Genomic DNA, 20,945 nt, shown 5'->3' with positions numbered 1-20,945 from the left:
ACAATCAACCACACCGCCCTGTGGTCCATCATTTCAACTCCCACCCCCCACTCTGCCAAGGACATGGAGGTCCTGGGCCTCCTTCACCGCCGCTCCCTCACCACCAGACACCTGGAGGAAGAACGCCTCATCTTCCGCCTCGGAACACTTCAACCCCAGGGCATCAATGTGGACTTCACCAGTTTCCTTATTTCCCTTTCTCCCACCTCATCCTAGTTCCAAACTTCCAGCTCAGCACTGTCCCCATGACTTGTCCTACCTGCCTATCTCCTTTTCCACCTATCCACTCCACCCTCTCCTCCCTCACCTATCACCTTCATCCCCTCCCCCACTCACCCATTGTACTCTATGCTACTTTCTCCCCATCCCCACCCTCCTCTAGCTTATCTCTCCACGCTTCAGGCTCACTGCCTTTATTCCTGGTGAAGGGCTTTTGCCCGAAACGTCGATTTCGCTGCTCATTGGATGTTGCCTGAACTGCTGTGCTCTTCCAGCACCACTAATCCAGAATAAGCTAACATCAAAACAGCCGGTTGGCTTTGTTACATTTAATAGCAGAGTGGGAGCAGAAGCAGCAAAGAGTGCTACGTTCACCTAACCTGCAACTGCAGTTGCTGCACTGTACACTCAGATGCGCTAGTATCCTCCATCTGAAGCATCTCTGCAAGAACGGAAATGTTGTCACTTTTGTGAAGCATTTAATTGTACTTATTCAAGAAATCAGATTTCTCCGTGGAGTGATGCAGAAGGACAAACAGGTTGGACTTTACTAAGGAACGTTTGGAGAACTGGATCATTTCCACTTGATTTGGTGGGATGGAGTGGTCATTAAGGACTGTGGATTTAAGAACTTTACTTTTGAATTTTTTTTTCCCACATAGGAGGATTCTTCAAATTCTATTTTCTGTAACGGACAAGTAATTTTTGTATTAATCATTGTATACTGTTTGTCAATAATTTACTTAAATACCCCCAGCAGTCAGTCTTATGAAGGTTAGTAGTCACATCTCAGTGGTTATCACGAAATGATAAAAGGAGGGAATGGGAATGTGTATAGGGTATAACAGGTAGGGAAAGAATTAAATTCTGTGTTCTGTGAAACAAGAGGTTCAGCTGAGCATGACTCAGATCGGAAAAGAACTTCATGAACAATGGAGTGCTGGAGGCAAGAGTAACGGGTTAACAAGGTGAAAAAGCATTCATTATGTGAAGCCAGTTATTCATTGTGTAATAGTAGATGGTTTAATTTTTATGTTGACACTCGCTGATTGTAATGGTCACCCAATCAATATGTATGTTACCTTATCTGGATGCTTCTCCCTGTAAAATGAATATATAATTTTCATTGAGAAACTGCTGTTTCAGAGAAGATGGTGAACTCCTGTTTCTGTGCAAGTGGGCGATCGTTCTCTCTCCCTCCAGGGCCCGGAATAAAGATGAAGGATGTAAAACTATACTGTGTCTCTGAGCATTTTGCTTCAACTAAGGTGAGAGGACAGGACAACAATACCAGCATTGGCCTATTTCCCTCTAAACATTTCCTATTCATATACCCATCCAGTTGCCTTTAAAGTTTTGTAATTGTACCAACCTCCACCATTTCCTTTGGCAGCTCATTCCATACACGCACAAACCTCTGCATGAAAATGTTGCCCCTTAGGTCCCTTTTAAATCTTTCTCCTCTCACCCGAAACCTATATCCTCTAGTTTTGGACTCCTCCTATCCATGCCCCTCAAGATTTCATAAACCTCTACAACGGTCTTCCCTCAGCCTTCGACACTCCAGGAAAAATAGCCCCAGCCAATGCAGGTTTGCTGTATAGCTCAAACCCTCCAACCTTGGCAATATCCTCACACATCTTTTCTGAACCCTTTCACAAGTTTCGCAACATATTTCCTATAGCAGGGAGACCATAATTGCATGCAGTATTCCAAAAGTGGCCTAACCAATGTCCTGTATAGCTACAAGATAACATTCCTTACCCAAATGTAACACCTCACATCTATCTAAATTAAACTTCAATTAGTTATTATTTACACAATACCAGCATCGACAATTAGAAATCATAACCCAAACTTGATTGGTGTGGTTAAGAGATGCTACATGCTGTTGTCAAAATTAGGCAAAGCCCCAACCTACCAGAGTCCATCTGCTTCAAATGGATGCTTGAAACATAGGCTTTCTGCTTACAAAATGAACCAAATCCATTGCAACAGGCAAACAAACAAAATAAGGAATAAACATGATGTCAATTGTACTGGCAAGTTTGAACACAAGGACTACATACACAGTATTAAAAGATAATTTAGAGCTGGTCAATAACAAATGCAATACACCAGAGATAAAAAAAAATGTAACACATGACAAACTTTGTCACTGCAGTCTTCCAACAGGAGAAAAGGTTCACTGAGAATGAAATCACTGAAACGAAAGCACTGCATTTACCTAGTTGGGAAGGGTTCAAAAGCCGTATGTAATGTATTAAGGGAGGGTTCGTTCTCCTTGTCTTTGGAAGGACATACTTGTCATTGAGGGAGTGTAAAAGGGGTTTGCCAGACTCATTGCTGAGACGAGGAGAGTTTGTGTTGTCCTGTGACATTGAGGAAACTGGATCTGCATTCTCTACAGTTTTGAAAAATTAGAAGGGATCTCATTGCAAGTTACAAAAATTCTTACAGGCCATGACAGACTGGTCACCAGACAGACCAGAGAACATGGTCTGAAATGGCCTACCCCTTATTTTGAGATGGAGATCATGAAGAATTTCTTCACTCATGGGGTAGTAAACCTTTGGATTCTATTATCCAGAAAGATGCAGAAGCTCAATCATTGAGCATATTCAAATAGATATTGATAGATTTCTTGAAATAATTACATCAAAGGATATGGAAATATCCCAGGAAAAAAAGTGTTAAAGTAAATGGTTAGCCATGAACAAATGGAAAGCAGTGCTGGGCTCAACAGGATTGAATAGCCTAATCTGCAGCATCATTACACCCTTCATTCACACGTAGACAAAATAACTGAGCTCTGGAGGTGAAGTAAGGTGACTTGACATCAAGACAGGATTTACTAAGCATGGCATCAAGGAGCCTGAGCAAATTGAAGCAATCAGAATAGGGGAAAACTCTCTGCTGCTTGGAGGCATGTCTGGCAAAAAGGAAGATGGTTGCAGTGTTGGAGGTCAATCATGTCACCCCAAGGAAATTAATACAAAAGCTCTTCAAGATTGCGTTCTCAAGACCATGGGCTATTCAATGCCTTGAGCTTATTCCACCATGGAACTGGATCATGGTTGATCCAACACTCATGTCCACTTTCCTGCCCTTTTCCCTTAACTCTACATTCCCCTACTGATCAAGAACCATCTCAGACTTAAATATACACAATGAGATCCAAAGACAGCCTAAGGGAAGGAATATCAATTTCCTGGGTCCAGGAATCTTCAATTTTGTGTCATTCACAGAAGTGGAAATGCTGTTGATGACCATAAGACAGAAGTGGAAGTAAGGCTATTCGGCCCATCAAGTCCACTCCGCCATTTAATCATGGCAGATGGGCATTTCAATTCCATTTATCCAAATTCTCCCCGTAGCCCTTAATTCCTTGTGACATCAAGAATTTATCAATCTCGGCCTTGAAGACATTTAGCATCCTGGCCTCCACTGCACTCCGTGGCAATGAATTCCACAGACCCACCACTCTTTGGCTGAAGAAATGTCTCTGCATTTCTGTTCTGAATTGACCCCCTCTAATTCCAAGGCTGTGCTCACAGGTCATAGTCTCCTCGCCTAACGGAAACAATTTCTTAGCGTCCACCCTTTCCAAGCCATGTATTATCTTGTAAGTTTCTATTAGATCTCGCCTTAACCTTCTAAACTCCACTGAGTACAATCCCAGGATCCTCAGCCGTTCCTCGTATGTTAGACCTACCATTCCAGGGATCATCTGTGTGAATCTCTCCAGTGCCAGTATGTCTCTCCTGAGGTGTGGGGCCCAAAACTGAACACAGTGCTCCAAATGGGGCCTAACCAGAGCTTTATAAAGTCTCAGTAGCACATCGCTGCTTTTATATTCCAACCCTCTTGAGATAAATGACAACATTGCATTCACTTTCTTAATCAATGATTCAACCTACATGTTTACCTTTAGAGAATCTCGACTAGCACTCCCAGATCCCTTTGTGCTTTGGCTTTATGAATTTTCTCACCATTTAGAAAGTAGTCCATGCTTGTATTCTTTTTTCCAAAGTGCAAGACCTCGCATTTGCTCACATTGAACTTCATCAGCCATTTCCTGGACCACTCTCCCAAACTGTCTAGATCCTTCTGCAGCCTCCCCACTTCCTCAGTACTACCTGCCTGTCCACCTATCTTCGTATCAATGACTGTACAATGTCTGCACATGCACAGTATCTCGTAGTTAAGCACTGCATGACCACATATAGCAGGTCCTAGACAACATTCAAACTCTGTCTGATAAGTATCATGTAACATTAGTGCCATAAAAGTAACAAGTAATGACCAGCCCCAAAGAGATAATCTAACCATCATCCCTTGACATTCAATGTTATTACCATCCCTAAATCCACCGGTATCAACATCTTGAGAATTACTATTGACCGGAAACAAATTGGTCAGCAACATAATTACTGTCGCTACAAAAGCAGAGTAGTAGCTGGGAATTACTCTTCTCCTGTCTCTTCGATGCTTATTCACCATAACCAAAGCAAAAGGCAGGAGCACAATACAGTACTCTGCAAATGCCTGCATGAGTGCAGTTCCAACAACCCAAAAAGCTCAATGGCATCCAGGAAAAAGTAATCTATTTGATAGCAGACCAGAAACCAGCATGAAAGCACATTTGCAGAAGTATGTACTATCCATAAGATGTAGTACCTTCACTCCAAAGTAAGCCTTCCAACAGCATCTTCCAAGCCGGTGATCTCTACCAGGTAGAACAACAATAACAGAGATGTTGGGAACACTGCCATTTGCATATTCCCCTCCAAAACACACACCATCCTAACTTGGAACGAGACTCCTGTTCCTCCAATTTTTCTGAGTCAAAATCCTGGAACTACTCTCAACAGCATTGTGGGTGTCTCTACATCACAAGGACTGCAGTAGTTCAAACAGGAAGCTCACCACCATTGTTTCCAGGGCTTAGGAATGCTGGCTTGGTCAGTGATGTCCACATTACATGTACAAATAACAAGAAAGTGAGCTTTGGGCTCCAACGTAAGACACACACACACACACAATTCAATGAATAGTGCCAACTGTATTCTCTCTGCCTACCATCAAATCAACAGCCAGTTAATCTTATAAGGGTCTATATTGCAATGCAGTATTTCACTGCAGAGATGAAAGACCTGTTCCGTGACAAGCTCAATACTGCTATCAGCAGAAGTCACAAGAAAAAATGTGTTTACCTACTACAAAACTAAAACTTCTCAAAGAAAATCAGAAGTTGCTAGAAGAACTCAAGAGGTCTGGCTGTCAAGGGTCACTAGGTCCAAAACATTAACTCTGCTTTATTTCCATAGATGCTGCCAGACCTGCTGAGATCTTCCACCAGTTTCTGATTGCTTCAGATTTCCAACATCTGCAGTTCTTTAGTTTTTTTTTGTTCAATGCTGGAACTTCTAAAATCTCACATTTTTTCTGAATGAAGGAACTTCTTACAAAGCTATTCAGTATTTGTCAGGACCAGCACTCATTTCCCAGGCATCTATTCTGGAGCCTATATTCATTTGATGAAAACTTTACAGTAACTTTCACCACATAGAGTCATAGAGAGGTATAGCACGGAAACAGACCCTTCAGTCCAACTTGTCCATGCCAACCAGATATCCTAATTTAACCTAACCCCATTTGCCAGCATTTGGCCCATCTCTCTCTAACTCTTCCTATCCAGGTACCAATCCAAATGCCTTTTAAATGTTGCAATTGTACTAGTCTCCATCACTTCCACTGGTAGCCCATTCTATACTTGCACCTCCCTCTCTGTGAAAAAATGGCCCTCGGTCTCATTTAAATCTCTCAAGTCTCACCTTAAACCTATGCCCTCTAATGCTGGACTCCCCCACCCCAGGGAAAAGATGTTGTCTATTAACTCTATCCATGCCCTCATGATTTTATAAACTGCTTTAAGGTCACCGCCCCCCAGCCTTTCCCTGACACTCCAGGGAAAACAACACCAGCTTATTCAGCCTCTCCCTATTGCTCAAATTCTCCAATCTTGGCAACATCCTTATAAATCTTTTTTGAACCCTTTCAAGTTTCACAACATCCTTCGATAGGCGGGAGGCCAGAATTGCACACAATATTCCAAAATAGATGTATATGCTTGCTAGGAAATCTCCTGCTGTCTTGAAAAGATCTAAGAATGCAAGAAATCATTTAGAATAGACCATAGATCCCCTAGAACCTGTGCTGCCACTCAATACCATCAAAACTGATTGCTTGCTTCGACTCGATAGCCTACTCTTCTTATCCCTAAAATTAGAGATCAAAAATATGTCAATTTCAGTTTTATATTCACTCATACAGGATTCAAATTCTGCTGGGGTAGAGAATTTTGAAGTTTCACAAGTCTTTGAGTGTAGTCCACATCCTAGTCATAAGTGATCAGCCCTTATCACTTCACTGTGACTAATGGTTCAACTTCCACAGTGATGTCTCCCAGAGCCATTCAAAATCACATATGTTTCAATGACATAAATGGAACACTGTCCAATCAAAGCCTTGCATAATTGTCCTGGATTTTTGTTCTTGGATTGCAATTGGGGGCAACATGCTATACCATTTTCTTTCCTCATTGATTGCTGTACCCTGCAAAGTCATGTACCTTGGATAACTACATGAGCCTCTGAACATCAATGTTTACAATTTGTACTTGTTTAAAAATTTTCCTATTCTCAGACTGAAAGTCAATAAGCTCACATAATTCTTACAGGAAAAGGCCATACACTCGCTCTCCAAAAAGTTTTTAACACCATTTTTTTCCATAAACTTGTAATTATTCTTTTTCAAAGCACAGTCTAAATCCCTTTTTAATGTGTCAATTGAACTGGCTCTCAGGCAGTGCATTTCAGACCTGAACTACTTGCTGTCTCTTAAAGCCGTTTTAGATATCACTTTCACTTCATTTACTAATTACCTGTATTTCAAATCTGTGCCCTCTTGGTTTCAATCCTTTCATTAGTGGGAAATGTTTCTCTCTATCTACTTTTTCATGACCCTTCATAATTTTGTGCTGAAGGGTCAATGGACCTAAAACGCTAACTACTTTCTCTCCACAGATGCTGCTAGACCTGCAGAGCTTTTCCATCAATTTCTGTTTGTGTTTCCGATTTCCAGCATCCATAGTTCTTTTGGATTCTCATTTGGCAGAGATTTACCACCTGAACTTGATGCAAGAACAGAATTCTCTATATGACTATTTAAATAATCTCACAATTTTACATCCTGAAACAAGGAGCTTGTTCATCATAATAAGCAGAATTAAGATATTCATAAAGCCCAATCTCTGGGGCACCGCTTTATTTCAACCCATATAATGCTGTTGAAATAACCAACTGTTATGCCAAACAGAGCGAGAACAACTGCAGATAAATGTTGGGGATGAAGACATAATAGAAAATCACACCATGCATTCTCAAATTTGATGAACATAAAAATTCACTTCCAATTGATTTAGAGATGCAAGAGGTAAACCCTAAAAAGACAATCATTGGAATATTAATAGATGGTGCTGCCATGGTGGCAATTTCACTGGACAAGTAAACCAGAGGACTAGATATATGCTCTGGGGATATGGGTTCAAATGCCACTATGACAGAGTCTGGAATTCAGTAAAGATCACAGTTTGAAAACAAGTCTCATGGCAATTGTGTAATCGCTGTTGCCTCCTTTTAAAGTAAAACTAAACTAAAGCAAAAATTTCACTAACATCTCTTAGGAATGAAATCTGTCATCCTCACCCTGTTTGTAAACCATTCAATGCCAAACTCTCACGATTGTGGTTGACTCTAAAATGCCAGTTACAGTGGTCCTATAGCAATGCTGTTTTAAACTCTAATAGGTCACATAGCATTGACCCTGGCACAGGAAATGACAGTAGCAAATCCAGCCAATGGCTTCAGTGAAAACTAGGAGAGCAGGCCACAGCAACAACCTAGTTGTTATATACACTGAATCAAATCTTAGATGATGACATCACCATCACTAGCCCTGGATACAACCTGAATAAATGGCTGGAAAAAGCCAGAAGAGCTGGCAGAACAGTGACGACAGTCAGCCTAGGAGTCCTCAACATTTAACTTCAAAGTCGCATGGCATCAGTTCAAAAAAATGATGGTCAAGACATCCTTTTTGCAAATTGCTTTACCGTTGTTTAATGAATTAGTACTCCTTCATATTCAATATCACTTAGTTAGAAGCGCTGAGGATGGCAGGGTACAGAAAGCACTCTGATTGGTGACTTCAAAGCCCATCATCAAAATCACCTCAGCAGCACAACTGATTAAGCCCTACAGGACAGTCTTACTTTGGTGGTGGACAAACAGAATCAATCCTGAGAGATTGGATAAACTCTCATTTAGAAAAGCATGTACTGGTTAGGGATAGTCAGCATAGCTTTAAGGAAAGGTCATTTGATTCAACTCTCTGAAGTGACAAAGAGGATTGATGACAAAAGAGCAATGAATGTTGTCCACATAGATTTGAGTAAGGTATTTGACAAGGCCCTACATGGCAGACTGGTTAAAACATAAAAGCCCAGGGGATACAGGGTAATGTATTGAATATGATACAAAGTTGGCTTGGTAGTAGGAAATAAAGAGCAATGGGCGATGGCTGCTCTTATGAACGGAAAGCTGTTTCAAGTGGAGTTCCACAGGGCTCAGTGTTTGGATCTCTGCTGGTCTTTTTTACACATTAATGATTTAGACTTGAATGAGGCAGCAACAATTAGGAAATTTGCTGGTTAGCGTAGAGGTTAGCTGTAAGATCCAAAATTACATGGGTTGGCGCAGTGGGCAGGAAAGAGGCAAACTGAGTTCAATTCTCATAAGTGAGGTAATTTATTTAAGGAGGTCAAACAATAAAAGGGAATACACATTAAATGGGAATATACTGAAGGGGCAGGTGAAGTGAGTGATCTGCACAGGTCTCTAAAGGTAGCAGTACAGATAGATAAGACTATCATGGAAGCATATTCTGCTTCACTGGAAAAGGGATAGAACAAAAAAGTACAGCTGAGGCCACAACTGGAGTACCCTGTGCAGTTTTGGTCACCACATTACAGGAAATACATAATTAACTTGGAGAGAGTCAGTGAACATTTAATAAAATGTTTCCTGGGCTGAAGAATTGTAGCTATGAAAAGAGTGGAGAGGCTAAGATTGCACTTCATGAAATAGAGACGGCTAAGGGGTGATATGATTGCAAAATACAAAATTGAGAGAGGCATAGGTGGAGTAGACTGGAGGAAGCTGTTTCACGTGGCAGAGATTTCAAAAACCAAGGGTCATAGAATCAAGCTCAGTAGAAGGATTAGAGGAGATGTGAGGAAAAACTTGTTCCACTGCAGAGGGTGGTAAGTGCCTGGAATCCACTGCCTGAATTAGTGGTGAAGGCAGATACCCTAAACTCTTAAAAAGTACCTGGACCTGCATCTAAGTGCTGTAAACGGCAGGGTTATGGGCTGCATGCAGAAAGATAAGATTAGAAAGGGCATCTGTGTATCTTTGGGTTAGCATGGCTAAGATGGGCTGAATGGCCTCTTTTGGTGCTGTATCATTTCTATGGTTCTGCAGATCTAGGACATGGCTGATCAACTGCTACTGTGGCAAGTGGAAAGGGAAACAACAAGAGGGAAAACCTTGACTTGCCTTCATCAGTCCAGTAGGAGTGAATACAAAGTCCCATCTTCATCCTGAAGGTATCTTATTGGTACATTGTTCTAATTTTGCATGGTGGTAATATTGCACAGACCTGGCAACTCAGGCATTAAAGCAGCACCATTGGCCAGTCATGAATGGTAATGAACAATTTAACATATTTCCACAAATATCCCCGTCCACAATAAAGAGGGAAGCCAGTACGTCAGTACAAAAGACAAGGCTCTTCAGGCAGGTGTGCTGAATGAATGATCCATCTCTACCTGTGAAAGGGATACCATCAACAAATACCAATTATATACCAGTTAATTATATCTACTCCACATGATACAATGAGATGGCTGAAAGCACTGGATCCTTCTAAGGTATGGAGCCTGACAACATTCTAGCAATAGCACTGAAGATTTGCACTTCAGAACACCTCATGACACCTCAAATACTGAAGCACGTGAAATGGAAACATCCAGGTTTGGGCTGACAAGTGGCAAACACTATTCATGGCACACAAATAGCAGGCTATGATTATTTCCAACAAGCCAAAATCTAATTACTATCCTTGACACTGAATGACGTTGCCATTGCTGAATCCCCCACCATTAACATCATGAGTTATCACTGGCCAGAAAATGAACTGGACCAACTCCAAAAATACAAGAGCAGATTGAATACTTGAAATTCTGCAGCAAGTAACTTAACTCGTATGATTAGATTCTCTGCAGTGTGGAAACAGGCCCTTCGGCCCAAGAACTCCGCACCAACCCTCCTAAAAGTAACCCACCCAGACCCATTTCCCTCTGAATGATGCACCTAACACAATGGGCAATTTAGCATGGCCAATTTACCTGACCTGCACATCTTTGGACTGTGGGAGGAAACCGGAACAGACATGAGGAGAATGTGCAAATTCCATACAGACAATCGCCCAAGGCTGGAATCGAACCTGGGACCCTGGTGCTGTGAGGCAGCAGTGCTAACCACTGAGGTACTGTGCCACCCTATATCACAATGCCAGTCCACCATCTACATGGGACAAATCAACAGCATGATGGAATACTCCCCACTTGCTTAGATCAGCACAGCTCCAACAACACTCAAGAAACTGCACACTATCAGGACAAAGCACTCCCTTCATAACCAACATACAGTACCAATAGTGTGCACCATTTGCATGATGCACTGCAGTAACTCACTAAAGCTCTGTGACAACATTTGTCAATCTTTAGATTCCACCACCTACAAGGGCCAGGGTAGCAGATATATAAGAACATCAGTACTTGTAAGCTCACCTCCACGCCACACACCATTCTGATGTAGCAGTGTATTGTCATTCCTTCATCGTCTCTGGGTCAAATGCTGACTGGGCCATCAACACTGCATCCACACACAATGTTTTTAAAACTAGCCACACAGCCCCCTCCTCAGCTACTTCAGGACAGTGACAACATGGCACCATGTCAACAATGTGGATAAGTGCACAACTATATCCTGTCCACAAAAAGAAAATTAAATCCAACATGGCCAACTAATGCCCCATCTGTCTTCTATCAATAACATGATAGAAGCAGTTGTCAACAGTCCAGACAACTGGCACTGCTTACTGACCCTTAGTTTGGACTACTCAGCTCTTGACCTCATTGTAGCCTTGGCCCAAATATGGACAAGAGCTAAAATCGAAAGGTGAGATTAGAACAACTGCCTTTGATATTAAAGTAGTATTCGACAGAGTACAGCATCAAAAGTCCCCAGCAAACTGGTGCCAACGGTGTGATTAAAGCTGTGTAACTACATACATTAATATCATTTTTAGAATTTGGATTTCAAAATGGAGGCAGATGAATATGGACTACTTCTATGAAGGAAGTTAGCCAAAAAGACAAAGTTAAAGAGTTCTTCCAGGACATGTTCAATGTCAACAGGTAGGTGTCCCAACAAGGGATGGTACAGTACTGGATCTAACTCTATGGAATGAAGCAAGTCGGTTGGTTGAGGTGCAGTAGGAGTCAAGAGTGTAGTGCTGGAAAAGGTCAGGCAGCATCCAAGAGGCAGGAGAATCGACGTTTCGGGCATAAGCTCTTCATCAAGACTTTTGATGAGGGGTTTACACCCGAAACATCAATTCTCCAGCTCCTCGGATGCTGCCTGACCTGCTGTGCTTTTCCAGCACTATACACTCAACTCTGAGCTCCAGCATCTGCAGTCCTCACTTTTTCCGAGATGAAGTAGGAGTCCATTTCAGTAATAACAACTAAAATATTATATGTTCTCAGTTTCTGGAAAAGGAGAACGATGATCTGCAAAAAAGGGCTTTTGGATTGGAGGCAAGCAGATTTTATTCAAATAAGACAGGATCTGGGCAGAAGACAGAAAATAGAGAACAGGAACAGGCCCTTTGGCCTATCATGATGCTATTTCTAAACTCTCCCTACCGGACTGCAAATTGCCCATGTGGCTTTATCCGCTGCCTGTTCATGTGTCTGTCTAAATGCCTTGTAAATGTTGCTATCATACCTGTTCACAAAAGTGAAGTGATGTATTTTGGGAGGTCAAATGCAAGAGGAAAGTATGTAAATGGCCAGACCCTTAGGAGCATTGATATACAGAGGGATTTTAGTATCCAAGTCCATTGCTCCTTAAAAGTGGCAACACAAGTGGATAAGGTTGCAGTGAAGTGTAGAGTATTGCCTGGTAGAGTGTTACAGGCACCTACTTTCCTGTGTGTAAAAAAATACTTTCCTCCTTGAACCTGCACCTCTCACCTTATACCATAGTCTTTGACATTTCCACCTGAGAATCAGACTCCTAAACGTTCACACAATGCACACATTTCATAGCTTTATAGACATCGGTCAGTCTCCAATGCTCTAGTGAAAATAATTTAAGTTTGTCTAACCTGTCCTTACAGCTAATACACTCGAATCCAGGGAAGATTCAGGTCAAAAGATAAAAACAGCTTTGACAAAAAGGGTCAGTTAGACTCAAAACGTCAGCTCTTTTCTCTCCTAACAGATGCTGCCAGACCTGCTGAGATTTTCCAGCATTTTTCTTTTGGTTTAAGATTCAGGTGAACATCTTCTGAACCCACTCCAAAGCTTCCATATCTTTCTGAGAGTGCAGCAAGCAGAATGTTCACAGTACTCCAAATATGACCTGACAAAAGTCTTGTACAGCTGCAACATGACTTGCCAATTTTCTTTTCAATGACCCGAATTATGAAGGTTAGCAAGCTGTACGACTTTACTGCAACCTTATCCACTTGCGTTGCCACTCTGAAGGAACTATGGACTTGGATACCAAAATCCCTCTGTATATCAATGCTCCTAAGGGTCTGGTCTTTTAAATACTTTCCTCTTGCATTTGACCTCCCAAAATACATCGCTTCACATTTGTCAGGATTAAATGCCATCTGCCATTTCTCTGCTGATCTATTTCCTGCTGCATCCTTCCTCTCTGTCCACAACTCCAATGTTTTGGGTCATCTGTCAGAAGCCTCTGAATAGTCATTTATTGGTAAACCTATAGCTGTTTTGGGAGGGGGTGGGGGTGCTCAAAATGGAAAGCCCAATCAAAATGCTCCCTTAAAAATAAATATATTAGCTATGCAAATGTATGCTATCCACCCACAGATAAAGGTCTCCCACAATCAGAACTAAAAATGACTATAAATCCCTGTAAAAAAATTAATTTATTTTGGAAATTGAATACCACATCTATAACAAGCACACAGAAAACACGTAGCTGTTTAGCCATGTAACCAACTATTCCATATGACTCATTTTCCCCTAGGTCACAGCTCATCTATGATAAATAGATACTTACAGTACTGCTTTGCAAGATTCCAGTGCTACTCCAAGACCAAAATTCAATTTTTTCTCAGTGCAGATTCTGGATATTTTCTCCAAGGGCCCTAGCCCTTATGAAAAAGGCAAGTGTTCAACAGCTTCACAAGCCAGGCTCTTATCCAAGTAAAACTTGCTGACTGAACACATAACCAAAAGTTAACAGAATAGAACATGAAATAAATAAAACTTAGTGAAGAAAGTAAAGATTCACAAAAATAAGTTAATTAACTATAGTGTGTACTGTGTCATTTGAGGAAATGTAGCTGATTGGCTATGTTTTGAAAACAACAAAGAAGGAGTCTACACCACCTTTTTTCAAATTTGGGAACAAATTTCAGGGATATCTCAGTATCAGCTGTACTGCTTTTGTGACATTTTCTACAGCAGCTTCAAGCTGTCTTTGGCCTTGAAATCTCTGCACATTCAATTCCAAATTGAACTTAAATTTCTAGCTCCTTTTGTCTTTCCTCAGGGTTGCCATACTTCCCTTGGACTCATTTTGCAATGGGCTGAGTCCTGGACAAGCCCAGTTGTCACAACCACACCAGACATATCCTCAATGTGGTCTTGAATTAAGAAATTATATAAACTCAAATATAGCCCACTTTTAGTTTGAGCATTTCACTTCAGAAATAACCAGCAAAGTTATAGTCTCAAATAAAGAAAAAGGTTAGATTACTGCAAAGCTACTATGACAGTTGTTCACTAAAATTGGAACTATTATGAGCTAAAACTACATTTAAATGTTATCTTATATCAGATACAAAGTACTTACAAAGAAGAAAGTAAGATCAGACTTTATAATCATTGCAGGCACGGTTTGTTTGAAGATTCTCAATCAAAACTGAAAACTTAAGACAAAACTCAGCAACTACAATGCTTCTTTTTCCCCCAATAGTAGTGTTTACGTCTGCAGCAATTCAGCAGGATTTGAGGTAGTAGGGTTATTGGTTTGTCGTTCTCTCAATGTACTGCAGTTATGGCAATTGGAGATTTCCTGGCTCTTTCACAGAATAACAACTGATTGTTCCCTTCTTGTGCTCCCTTTGCCCTCTCAGAATCAGAGAACTCTGACAGCATAGGTAGTCATTCAGTCCACTGGTTCTATTACCTTGTGTAAACCCCCTGCCTTTTCTCCATAAGGCTGCACACTATTTCAATCCAAATAATCTCACAATGCCCTCTCGAAGTCCTCAATTCAATCTGCCTCCACCACATTGCAAGACAGTCCAGGTTGAGAGAAAGAAATAAACTGTTTACAAAACAACATTGATAGATTACGTTAACAAAGGGTTGGCAAATGGAGTATAATGTCAGAAAATATGAAATTGTTCATTTTTGAAGGGGAATTAAAGAACAGAGTATTACTATATGAAGAAAAACTGCAGAAAGCTGCAACACAAAGGATACATGGTCACAAAATACAGAAAGCCAGCACAAAAGTACGGCAGTTCATGAGGCAGCCTAATGGAACGTTGGCCTTTAATTCAAGGGGGTTTGAGCATAAGAGTAGGGAAGTTTTAACGCAACTGTACAAGGTGTAGATTTGGAGTACAGTGAGCAATACTTTTGGTTCCTTTACTTAAGGAAGGGCATCATTTCATTGGGACCAGTTCAAATAAAATTCACTGGGATGTTCCCTGGTAGAGAGGGATTGTCTTATGAGCAATGGCTAAATAGGTTGGAACTCTGCTCACCGGTGTTTAGAAGAATAAAAGGTGATCTCATTGAAACATTCGGGATTCTTAATGGTTAAAACAAGAACAAAAAACAAAGTATTACCAAAAAAAATCTTACATATGCTGGAATTCTAAACCAAGACGAGAAATTACTAAATAAACTCAGCAAGTCTGGCAGCATCTGTGGAGAGAAAGTAGTCAACATTTTGGGTTCAGTGATTCTTCTTCAGAACTGATGATAACTAGGAAAGGGTGATATGTGCGCTGAAGAATATGGGGAGGTAAATATATGTAGAGATTGAGCCCCAGAGAGAAAGAACAGCAGTTGGGCAGGCAAAACAATGGATAATGGTAAGCTAGAGAAAAAGAAAAGTTTCTGATGGGGACCATTAGTGGGTAAGAATGTGTTGGCTGTGATAAGATCAAAGGGTGAAATGACAAGACCTGGGATGTGGGGCTGGATAAAGGAATGGAAGAAGGTCATACATCCATAGAAATATATAGCACAGAAAACAGACCCTTCGGTCCAACTCATCCACGCTGACTAGATATCCTAAATATATCTAGTCCCATTTGCCAGCATTTGGCCCATATTCCTCAAACCCTTCCTCTTCATACAACCTTCCAGATGACTTTCAAATATTGTAATTGTACCAGTCTCCACCAATTCCTGTGGCAGCTCATTCCATACATGCACCATCCTCAGCGTGAAAAAGTTGCCCCTTAGGTGCCTTTCATATCTTTCCCTTCTCACCTTAAACCTAGGCCCTCTGGTTTTGGATTCCCCCACCCTGGAGAAAAGACCTTGTCCATTTACCCTATCCATGCTTCTCATGGTTTTATAAATTTGTGTAAGGTCATCCTTCAGCCTCCAACGCTCCTTGAAAAATATCTCCAGCCGATTCAGCCTCTCCCTAAAGCTCCAGTCCTGGCAACATATTTGTAAATCCCTTTCAAATTTCATAACACCCTTCCTCCAGCAGGACAACGACTGTGAGGAGTGTCAGGGATCAGCCATGAGTACATAATGGCAGAGCATGCTCAAAGGGCCAAACAGCCTATTCCTGATACTATTGCTAATGGTTCATCAGAGATCCCCATAATCACAACATAGTTACAGTGCAGGAAGCTATTTGGCCCATTGTAAACCCATTTTTTTCTCACCTTGTATTTGCTTTTTATTAAACAAGATATTTTAAAACTGTGCCCTCTGATTCTCTATCCTTGTATAAGCAGAAAAATCTTTTCTCTATCTTTCTCCAGGCCCTTTATGATTTTGAAAACATTCTGCAAATCTCTCCTTAGTCTGCTCACCAAGAAACAATCACAACTTTTTCAATTTACGTTCATAATCCTTTTATTCCTGGAAATATTCTTCTGCACATTCTCCAATACATTAACATCCTTTTAGAACTGCATTCAATACTACAGATGAGGTCTAACCAGAGTCGTATACAAGTTCAGTATAGCTTCCTTGATCTTGTACAGAATAAATTCTGGCCTATTCAATTCATTGAATCATAGAATCCCTACAATGTGGAAGCAGGTCATTCAGCCTAACCCTCCCACCCAGTATCCCATCCAGACTTATTTCCCTACCCTATTACTCTACATTGCCCATGACTAACGCATCTAACCAGCACACCTCTGAACCTGATGGGCAATTTAGCATGGCCGATTCACCCAACCTGAATATCTTTGGATTGTGGGAGGAAATCAGAGGACCCGGAGGAAACCCAAGCAGACACGGGGAGAATGTGCAAACTCTTCAGACAGTCGTCCAAGGCTGGAATCAAACCCAGGTCCCTGGCGCTGTGAGGTAGCAATGCTAACCACTGAGCAAACCACTTGCCTTGATGTCAAGACACAGCTGCATGCACTCTGTTCACTGAAGACTGTGTGGCCAACCCATATCCTTTGTACTTTAGCAGTGCTCCATAAGTACTAGTCAAGTTGTTCCAGCACAGGTATAATATTGGCAACTAAATACAAAACTGTTCAGTTTTGTGCACAAGAAGCAAGATTAATTCAATACTGCCAATCACTCTGACAGTAATTTATTTAAATAAACCATACATCAATCTAGCTCCAAGCAGGATACGGAGCAGCAGAGAAAACTGAAGCCCAAGTCAGCCACAGGATGAGCACAGAATGAATAGCCCTGAAGGCAAATAAGCAAAGGTATAGGAAATCTGAAATAAACAATTGCTGGAGAAATTCAGCACACCTGGCAGCATCCATTAAGACAGATACAAAGTTAACATCTAAGAACATAAACATAAAACAGTACGACCCTTTGGCCCATCATGTTAGTGCTGAACATCCTAAACCAATTTCATCTGCATGCACAAGTCCAATACATGGAATACAGGACGTCTGGTGGTGGAAGCAGAGTCATTGGAGATATTTAAGTGACTGCTGGACATGCACATGCACAGCAGTGAGTTGAGGGGTACGTAGGTTAAGTTACGATATTTTACATTAGGATTAAACCTCAGCACAATATCGTGGGCCAAAGGGCCTGCTCTGTGCTGTACTTTTCTATGTTCTATGTTCAATTAGTTTAAAACAACCACATGTTAGAGAAGTGCAACTTGTATGGTTTGAAAGGGATTATTTTAATACATATCTAGCAAATAAACAACATGCAACATCACTATAAATTGCTGTCACAACTCTTCTCGTTGAAGGCTTTTTTTTAAGTTGTAGGTGGTTCCCATTATAATAAAAAGGGGGCGGAGAGGATTAGAAATGCATTAGATTAGATTCTCTGCAGTGTGGAAACAGGCCCTTCGGCCCAAGAACTCCGCACCAACCCTCCTAAAAGTAACCCACCCAGACCCATTTCCCTCTGAATGATGTACCTAACACAATGGGCAATTTAGCATGGCTAATTTACCATGATTTGCACATCTTTGGACTGTGGGTGGAAACCGGAACAGACATGAGGAGAATGTGCAAATTCCACACAGACAGTCACCCAAGGCTGGAATCCAACCTGGGACCCTGGTGCTGTGAGGCAGCAGTGCTAACCAATGAGTTACTGTGCCACCCTATATCACAATGCCAGTCTACCATTTACATGGGACAAATCAACAGCATGATGGAATACTCCCCACTTGCTTAGATCAGCACAGCTCCAACAACAGTCAAGAAACTACACACTATCAGGACAAAGCAGCCCACTTAACTGGGGCCCAATCCACTCCCTTCATAACCAACATACAGTACCAATAGTGTGCACCATTTGCATGATGCACTGCAGTAACTCACTGAAGCTCTGTGACGACACTTCTCAATCTTTACAACTGTTTTCACATTCAAGCAGCCATTTTTTTCCTGAAAGCATTTCCAGAAACTTTAGAACCCAAACATCCCACTGCTGATGTCAAAATAATGCTACAGACATTAAGTAACTTGGAATCAGAGATCTTACTGCACAAAAAGCTATTCATATTGCCATAACTGCTGGCTCTAACAGCTATATAATTAGTCCCATCCTTGTTCATTTGCCCCAGAAGTGGCCAAATTTCCACAAAATGATAATGCAAAAGAATTGGAATTCCCCAGCACAATCTTAACCTCCAAAGCAGAAAATATTTCACTAAGTAGCTCAAATAAAATCAAAAATAAAATTCAAATTAAATGGTCTTTGCTGATGCCAATTTTAACTGCAACGGATGGAGCATATGCATTAACAAAGATGTCATTCAGGCTCCCCAGAGCACAGCCAGATGCACAACACGTACAGGATACCCTTGCGGCTTCTTGGCTTTAAACAGGATACAAGACCTGGAAATCCTGAGTCCAGATCATTATACTTCATTATTGGATCAAAACACTGACTGGCAAACAATACAGAATCTTTAGGGAATACATCAGTATACACCAACAGCTTCCTTCAGTAAGGAAACATACACCAGACAGAACACAAATAAATCATAACATTTTAATTAATTCTTTACCAAATGTAAAGTGTGTTTTGTTTATAAATTCATTGAGCATTTTGGGGTATTATGGGGCATTTATTGATTATTCTAATTGTTCTTAAGATTGTATACAATTAACTAGTGTGCTAAACCAATTTCAAGGACAGTTAAGAACCACCATATTGAGAATCAGGAATCATTTAGACCATTTCCTTCCTTGAAGGACTTTAGTGAACCAGATGGATTTGCAGGTCTTCTTTCATTCATTTAAAGGTTTTGGTTCTGGCTGAGTCAACATTTACTGCCCTTCCCTAATTGCCAAGAAGACAGTGGCAGCGAAATACCTTCTTGAACTTGCATACCTGTCGCGACACCTCAGTGCTTTAGGAAGGGAGTTCCTAAAGTCTTAATTAATTGAATTTATATTCCCTTCCTCCTCTTGTGGAATTTTAACTCTTGCCCAGGCTTTGAATTATTAGTTAGCAAGATAACCTCTACGCTATTTTTTCAAGGACCTGGTCTTAGGTAGCCCTCCAGAGTAGATATTGACTTGCTTCCACTTCAATTTGATGAGTGAAAATGGTTGATAAGTACAATGTATGAATGGCAGATATTGCTACATGAGGGGCAAGTAATGCTTGAAGAGATTGGGAGACAAGCTGTTTGAAGATTTGCCCACTCCAACATCTTGACATCACCGTTACACATTTCCAATGAAGTCTCCTGATGTATTTGATGCCCACCCAAATAATTCTCCTATGTACCGGTTAGGCACAAGCCAACAAATTGGCAATTTACTTCCAAAATGCTTCATGCACCTTTCAAAAGAAACTCACATCCGTTACAAACGGTGGTGGCCAGAAGTGGATACAATGCTCTCGTTGAGGCCAAATTAGCACTTTACGAAAGATCCAGCAACACACTCCTACTTTTGGATTCAATAGCTCCAATTATGAAGCATAAGACCTTATAGATGAACTATCCCCTCAATATACTAGCTGTGGTCTGCCTAGTGCTTTGATTGGTTTTATACTCCATGCCTTTGAAAGAAAGACCAAATTTCCATATGTCTTTCTTATTACCCATTAAAATTGGAAGCCAGGTTTTTGTGCTTCAAGGACAAGGACTTCCAAATCACACTATTCTAACCTTCTGCAATATTTCTCTATTTGAATAATATTTAGCTCCTCTATTCTCCCAGCCAAAGGGCAAAACTTCACAGTTTCCCACATTATATTCCATTTGTCAATTTTTTACCTTTAACTTAAACGTTAAATCTAAAATTCAACCTTGAATCCTTTGAAGTTCCCTCAAATTACAAGTTTACTGCACAACACAAGCAATATCATATCAAACCAACAATACGGTACTCAAATTGCTTTAACTATTTTTAATTTACACATGGGTGTGGGTGTAGCTGGCTGGTCAGCATTTATTACCCATCTCTAGTTGTCCATGAGAAGGTGGTGGCATGCTGCTTTCTTGAGCTGTTGCAGTCCACATGCTGTAGGTAGACCCACCAAGGTATTGGCTAAGGATCTTTGAGAGTTCCTGCAGTGCTTCTTGGAGATAGTACACACTGCTGCTACT

General features: G+C 41.0%; 1 protein-coding gene across 6 annotated transcripts in view; it reads right to left on the bottom strand.

The window, feature by feature from the left end:
• The window catches only part of LOC132825897 (receptor-type tyrosine-protein phosphatase alpha-like), a 298,285-nt gene that overhangs the window by 204,011 nt on the left and 73,329 nt on the right, over positions 1–20,945 (bottom strand). The window contains exon 3 of one of the 6 annotated variants that reach the window (XM_060841716.1): positions 13,725–13,884. The exons of 4 other annotated variants lie outside the window; for them this stretch is intronic. The gene's annotated coding sequence lies outside the window, so the exon portion shown is untranslated. Of the gene's footprint in view, positions 1–599; positions 640–13,724; positions 13,885–20,945 lie in introns of those variants that run through there. One more of the 6 variants, XM_060841806.1, reaches the window with a different exon arrangement.

Source organism: Hemiscyllium ocellatum, chromosome 1 (assembly GCF_020745735.1).
Source record: "Hemiscyllium ocellatum isolate sHemOce1 chromosome 1, sHemOce1.pat.X.cur, whole genome shotgun sequence".
Taxonomy (NCBI): domain Eukaryota; kingdom Metazoa; phylum Chordata; class Chondrichthyes; order Orectolobiformes; family Hemiscylliidae; genus Hemiscyllium; species Hemiscyllium ocellatum.
The sequence above is the reverse complement of the archived record's forward strand: the minus strand, read 5'-3'. Positions and strand labels throughout refer to the sequence as shown.